Source organism: Psammomys obesus, unplaced genomic scaffold (genome assembly GCF_907164565.1).
Source record: "Psammomys obesus unplaced genomic scaffold, mPsaObe1.curated_primary_1811, whole genome shotgun sequence".
Classification (NCBI taxonomy): domain Eukaryota; kingdom Metazoa; phylum Chordata; class Mammalia; order Rodentia; family Muridae; genus Psammomys; species Psammomys obesus.
In genome coordinates this window covers 624,645-630,644 of record NW_026587556.1, presented here as the reverse complement: position 1 = coordinate 630,644, position 6,000 = coordinate 624,645, and the positions used below count along the sequence as shown (strand labels likewise).

The 6,000-nt window shown below is 38.1% G+C and overlaps 1 protein-coding gene across 5 annotated transcripts in view; it reads right to left on the bottom strand.

Moving 5' to 3' along the window:
* Dip2c (disco interacting protein 2 homolog C) overlaps nucleotides 1-6,000 on the bottom strand; it is a 420,838-nt gene that overhangs the window by 79,021 nt on the left and 335,817 nt on the right. The window lies entirely within an intron of this gene.

The following is a 6,000-nucleotide window of genomic DNA, read 5'->3' as shown; positions in this document are numbered from 1 at the left end:
ACACACACACACACACACACACACACACACACACACACACACACACAGGCAGGGTTAGGGATCTTCTGAAAAGGAAGCTGGCTGCCTTCTGTGCCAGCACTGAGAAACACTTGTCTGATATTTGTGCGGTGATAGTACGACTCAGGAGTTGACCTCAGGGTTCTCAGGCTAACTAAACATGTCTTAGAATATGAAAGCAGTACTAGAGAGTACTGACACTCAGGACACTGGTCACAATACCTAGATCCACTAATTCATAATGCCCTTTTGGTGAAAGGGAGAGTAATAGTCCTAAATAAACATAAGCTCAGGGAACAGAAAAGGTGGGCATCCTTGGCTGGTCAGCCTCACTTCAGATTAATGCTGTCTAGGCTTAAGCTCAATTTCATATGTAAGAATCTAAAGCTCTATACTATGGCACAATGGGTAGGACAATTACTGGGATGATATGCATGCTGTAAAAATACGTTATGAGTCAGGAGGTATCAATTTTAGATAAGGCACAGTTTTGAAATGATGACCATGTCTTTATCTCCCCTACAGCCAGTAGGGTCCCAGAGTTAGAACCTCTGTAATCCTTTGGTCCTCAAATCTCTCTCCAAAGCCCCAGCTCATACCTACTGTGAGGATTCTCATTGCTCTCTTCCTTCTTCCACTTGGAACATTTCTTCAATAGACACACATACAAACACACTCTTTCTTCAGAGATTTGCTCAATTATGAGATTAAAATTATCCAGCCTAATAAAAAGACATCTGCCTACCACTCTCATTTCCAGAGATTTGAACATGTGACTATGTGCAAGTCCTCCCCCATCAAACGCTAACATTCCTGAGAACAAGCAGGTAGGTTATTCATTTCTGCATTCTACCCTTGAACAGCACCTAGCAATAAAAACCTATGGAATGAGTAAATGTCCAATATTATGGACTTCAACAATTAAAGAAGTCTTTGCTTTCTAACTGAAAGATCACAATTTTGGCAATCATCACATTTATTCCTATAATTTTCTTTATTTCTATTGTATTTTATTGATTATGTGTATGTGTAGGAGCCTGCACATACTATGGTCTGCATGTAGAGGTCTTCTTCTACTGTTAATCCCAGAGATTAAACTTCGGTTGTTAGGCTTGATAGCAAGTAACTTTATCCACTGGGCAATCTCATTGGCTCTGTTTCTGTAATTTTCCATGTGAAAATCTTTAATAGGATTTTAATATCTCTACACTGGTCTATAAACATGAATTTGTGGTTTTATATTAGAATACAATGAAGGTTTATAGAAAAGCTAAAGAAGTAGAAGTTAAAATATGGAATAGTTGTAACAGTTAAAATTTGCAAAAGGAGCTCTTACTTATATTACATACTAGGGCTATTAAAAAATATAAAAGTGCCAGGAAATACAATTATTCAACTTATAAGGACTAATAAGGGTAAGGCTAACCGACTATGAATGTTTGCCTAATAAAGTCTATACAAAACTGTCTGGATTCAGTAGGCTCAAAAAAACCTGCATAGCGGTTACTCTCCTGCTCTTTTCTCTTTTCTGAAGACCTCAACAAACTAACTCTAAAATGAAAAAACACAGACCTCAGGAGACCCACCAGCCTTTTCCTCCTCTATGACAATTCTCTCCAAAGACCTGATGTATAAGCCGGAAATTAAAAGCAATAGGATTGAAGCTAGAGAAATAGCTCAGTTGGATCAGTATTTGCCTAGATCATATAATCTCTAGCTTTGCATAAACTGGGTGTGGTGGCATCTCAGCACTTTGGAGGTGGAGACAAAACCATTAAGAAGTTCAAAGTCATCCCTGGCTACATACAGAAGTTGAAGGCCAACCTAAAATATATGAGATCCTTTCTCCACAAACAAACAAAAAACCAAAAACCCAAAATTCCTTAGAGGTGGTGGTGAGCTAAAGGACAAACCTCTTGGTACCTATGTTAACCTTATTTGGAAACAGAACCTTCACATACACAGCAAACCGAGATTGATTGCAGCTAAGTGCAGACCTTAAATCTAATTACAGATGTCTTCAGGAGATGCAAAAAAACACAGGTGTAGGGAGAATGCCTCATGAAGACAGAAGCAGACTAGGCTCACACAGAAGTCAAAGGATGACAGGGCTGCTAGCTACTTCCAGCAACTGGAAGAAGGCCAGATGCTCTTCCAGGGCCTTCAGAAAACAATTCTACCCACACCTTGACTTTGGGCCTCAGACTACAGAAGGAAAGAATCAACTTTTTATTTATTTTTTCTTTATTATTTTTTAATATTACTTACGTTTATTTACTTTGTATCCCAGCTGTATCCCCCTTCCTCATTCCCTCCCAATCCTACCCTCCCTTCCTCATCTCCTTCCTGCCCCTCTCTAAATCCACTGATGGGGGAGGTCCTCCTCCCCTTCCATCTGATCCTAGCTTATCAGGTCTCTTCAGGACTGGCTACAATGTCCTTTTCTGTGGCCTAGCAAGGCTGCTCCTCCCTGGGGGGTGGGGGAGCAGCCATTGAGTTCATGTCTGAGACAGTCCCTGTACCCCTAACTAGGAGCCAGCTACACTTCTTTGTTAGGATATCTTAAGATACTCATATACTATCTTAGCAATAAAAGGCAAAGAGTTATATAGAACCAACATTTTTAGATTAGCCACAAGTACACTTGATGACAATGTGTTCTGCAAACCTAAAGCCAAGAGGGTGTCATTTTAATATTTTTAAGGTCCAGAAAAGTGAGGTTTGTCTTCTTAGTTGCAACATCTGTTTCTACACTTAATAGTTGAAAAGATTCATAAATGTATTAAGTACCTGAGTTCATAAACTATTTCAGAAGTGATTAATTAATACTAACCTTGCATAGTCTACTAACACCTATTATATCTACTAGGTTCCCTTGCTGGTGAGAGAAAAAGGCCCAAGGGTTTTCTTCCTTACAGACTTACACAACGCATATCAAAAGGCAGGAGAAAAGGCATATGAATTCCTAGCTACCTCCTATAGGCTTATCACTCCACCCGCCTTTCAAACTTATCTATAATACCTGTTGTATCTAATTGCTTTTTATTGATTGCAAAGCTAACCTCCAATGTGTTTCATTGACAGAACTGCTCAGAGCCTTTTACATAGGTGTACTCACTCAAATTTCATAAGCAAATCTCATAAGCTCCACTTTCAGATTAGAAACTTAAGGGATAAACACGTTTCTTATTGCTGTGACAGAGTACCTTACAAAATCAACACCAGAAATAGTTTGTCCTGGTTTATGGTTTCAGGGTATAGTCTACCATACTGGGGGAAGACATGGGAATACATGTGAGGCAGCTGGTCACACTGCATCTGGAAGCCAGATGAGATGAACACTGGTAATCAGCTTGCTTTCTCCTTTTATTCAGTCTAAGACTCTAGCCCTTTAGATGGTGCTAGCCACAGCAGATATGCAATTAACCCAATTTAGAAACTCCCTTACAGACATGCCCAGAGGTTTCTGTTCTACATGGTTTTAGATTCTGTCAAGCTGATAATCATTAGTAACCATGACATATGTTAATTGTTCAAGTAACTGGAGAAGCTTGATTGGCTTCAGAGTAAACCTCATGCCCAAATTTGAACACTAATCGTTTCTCATCTGGATGGATTCTCTGTCCGCATCTTTAGGAGACAAGGCACATCTTAGCTGACTGCCACTTTAGATGAATATTTAAATGCAAATGTATGAGTCACACACAAGCACATTCTCAGCAAAAACTAGTCAAATCAGACAGCACAACTGAAAAAATTCATAATGTTTTATCTGCTCTCTCATTCTACCCTGCCCCACCAGTAACCTATTTACATTTACCTATGTGAAGTTCTGGACTCTCTTATATGAAAGTAAATATAAATTAAGTGCATACATAAACATATTTTCAATGAGAAGCAAAATCATAATATGCTTATTCTGCAACATGGTTTCACACAAATACATTTCTAGATCTTTCTACCTGTACACCTTTACAGAGTATGTACATGCAGAGACCAATCAACGAATCTAGCTCTCTTAATTGATATGTAGTATTCAATAACAGGAACACAGGTTCACTTATTTTAGCTCAATTTTTATATAGCAGGGAATATATTTATAAAATACATTTGTAAATAGAAACAAAATAAGAAAGCATCTACATTTAAAAGTTTAAGAAATCCTAAAATCCTTTTGAGAATAAGGTGCTTTTGCTTTCTATCTAGCCAAAAGGGAATACACTAGCATTTTCTAATTGAGTAGATCAGTGTGCAGCACAGGCTGCATGCAGTTATACTAACATGTATTCATACGTTCTTTACAGTAACACTGCGCAGACATGAGGAGAGATTGTTTCTAAACAATGATGACAGGTCAGGGGCAGAAACAGGTGCCAAACTCAAGCAGCCTCAAGAACCTGCTTCTCACTGTAGTGCTCAGCTATCTCTTGGCAGTCTGCATTTACTCCCCTGATCTACTAAGTTGATGGAAAAGCATTTATTTTCTTTGTTTCAGTTGTGTTTTCTTGATTAAGGGACTTGTTTCTATTACTGTGATAAAATACCCCAACAAAAGCAACTTAAGAGAGGAAGGTTTTATTTTTGGCTTACACTTCCAGAGGAAATACCGTCCATTATGGTGTAGAAAGAATAGTAGTAGGAGCATAGGTGGTTAGTCACTTTCTACCAGAAGCCCAGAAGCAGAGACTGAATGAACAGGAAGTGGGGCCAGGATATGAAATCCCAAGGCCTACCCTCAGTGACTTACTTCCTCCAAAAAGGTTCCACTTCCTATGTAATCCTTTCATTACATTCTTGAACAGCACCACTAACTAGAGACCAAAGTGTTTGCATATATGAGCTAATGAGGGGCAGTTCACATTCAAACCGTAAGAATTATTAACTGAGTTAGATCTTTTTCGATCATTTATTGTTCAAGGAAATAAAAATACTCCAAGTAGACAAAAAGAGATGGTGATTAAAAAAAGTGCTGATAAGAAGAATCCAGACAGATTCAAAAAACTTACTTCAATAATCAATATGAACAAATTAAACAATGGCTGATAAAGACAAAGACCCATTTGTCAATTTTCAGACTCAGCTCAACAATGGAAGATTATGCTCAGGACTACAGCAATGCCTCACAAAGAACAAGCTATGAGAAAAATGAGTTCAGCAATTTCCAGGAATGTTAAAAGGCATTTTCTCTACCTACAGATGTAGAAGAAAATACACAGCTATGCATTGTACACAATGGTGCAATGATATAAAAAGAGCAAATTAAAAGAAACAGAGGAAGCAGCATGTTCTACGTTAGCAATGTGGCCTCATAAGAACTATGCTCTAAGGTAAATGACTTCAACCTGTGTGTACTACTTAAAAATATTCTCAGCATCTCCTCTCCTTTCCATGGCATTTCTAACCTCTGTAAAGCATTCGATAAGCTATTAGCTAATCTTGCTATATAATACCTAGAGAAATAGCTACTATAAATTTCAAACTAGAGTTTGTTACTGCCAACAGCACACAGAGCCAGGCCAGTCTCAAAAAGCATTAACACAAAATAAATGGAGGCAAGTGAATAGCAAGCAGTTTTGATGATTCCTTTCCTAGGACTTAACAGAGTAAAGGTGACTGACTATATTTGCAAAGCCTTGCTGCCAGCTGTCATTCACTTACTGTTTGCAAGTTAGAAAACAAAAGTATTTCATTTCTCCTACTGTGTATAGGTAATCTCCAATGAACAATTCTCAAGTGAGGAACAGTGGGATATTTGGGAAGGAAACAAACATGAGCACTATCATGTTTCCCTCCCCTTGTTTATAACATTCACTGCACTGTAATAATAGAATATTACAGGATACACACACACAATGTTATCTTAGTAAGACCGGCATTAATAAGCAACTAGGATTTGTTGAACTCCAGCTATGTTTCAGGTATATTTTTAAATACACAAAGTAGATGTACCCAAGCCTTTGATGCAGGTACTTTTTCATCACC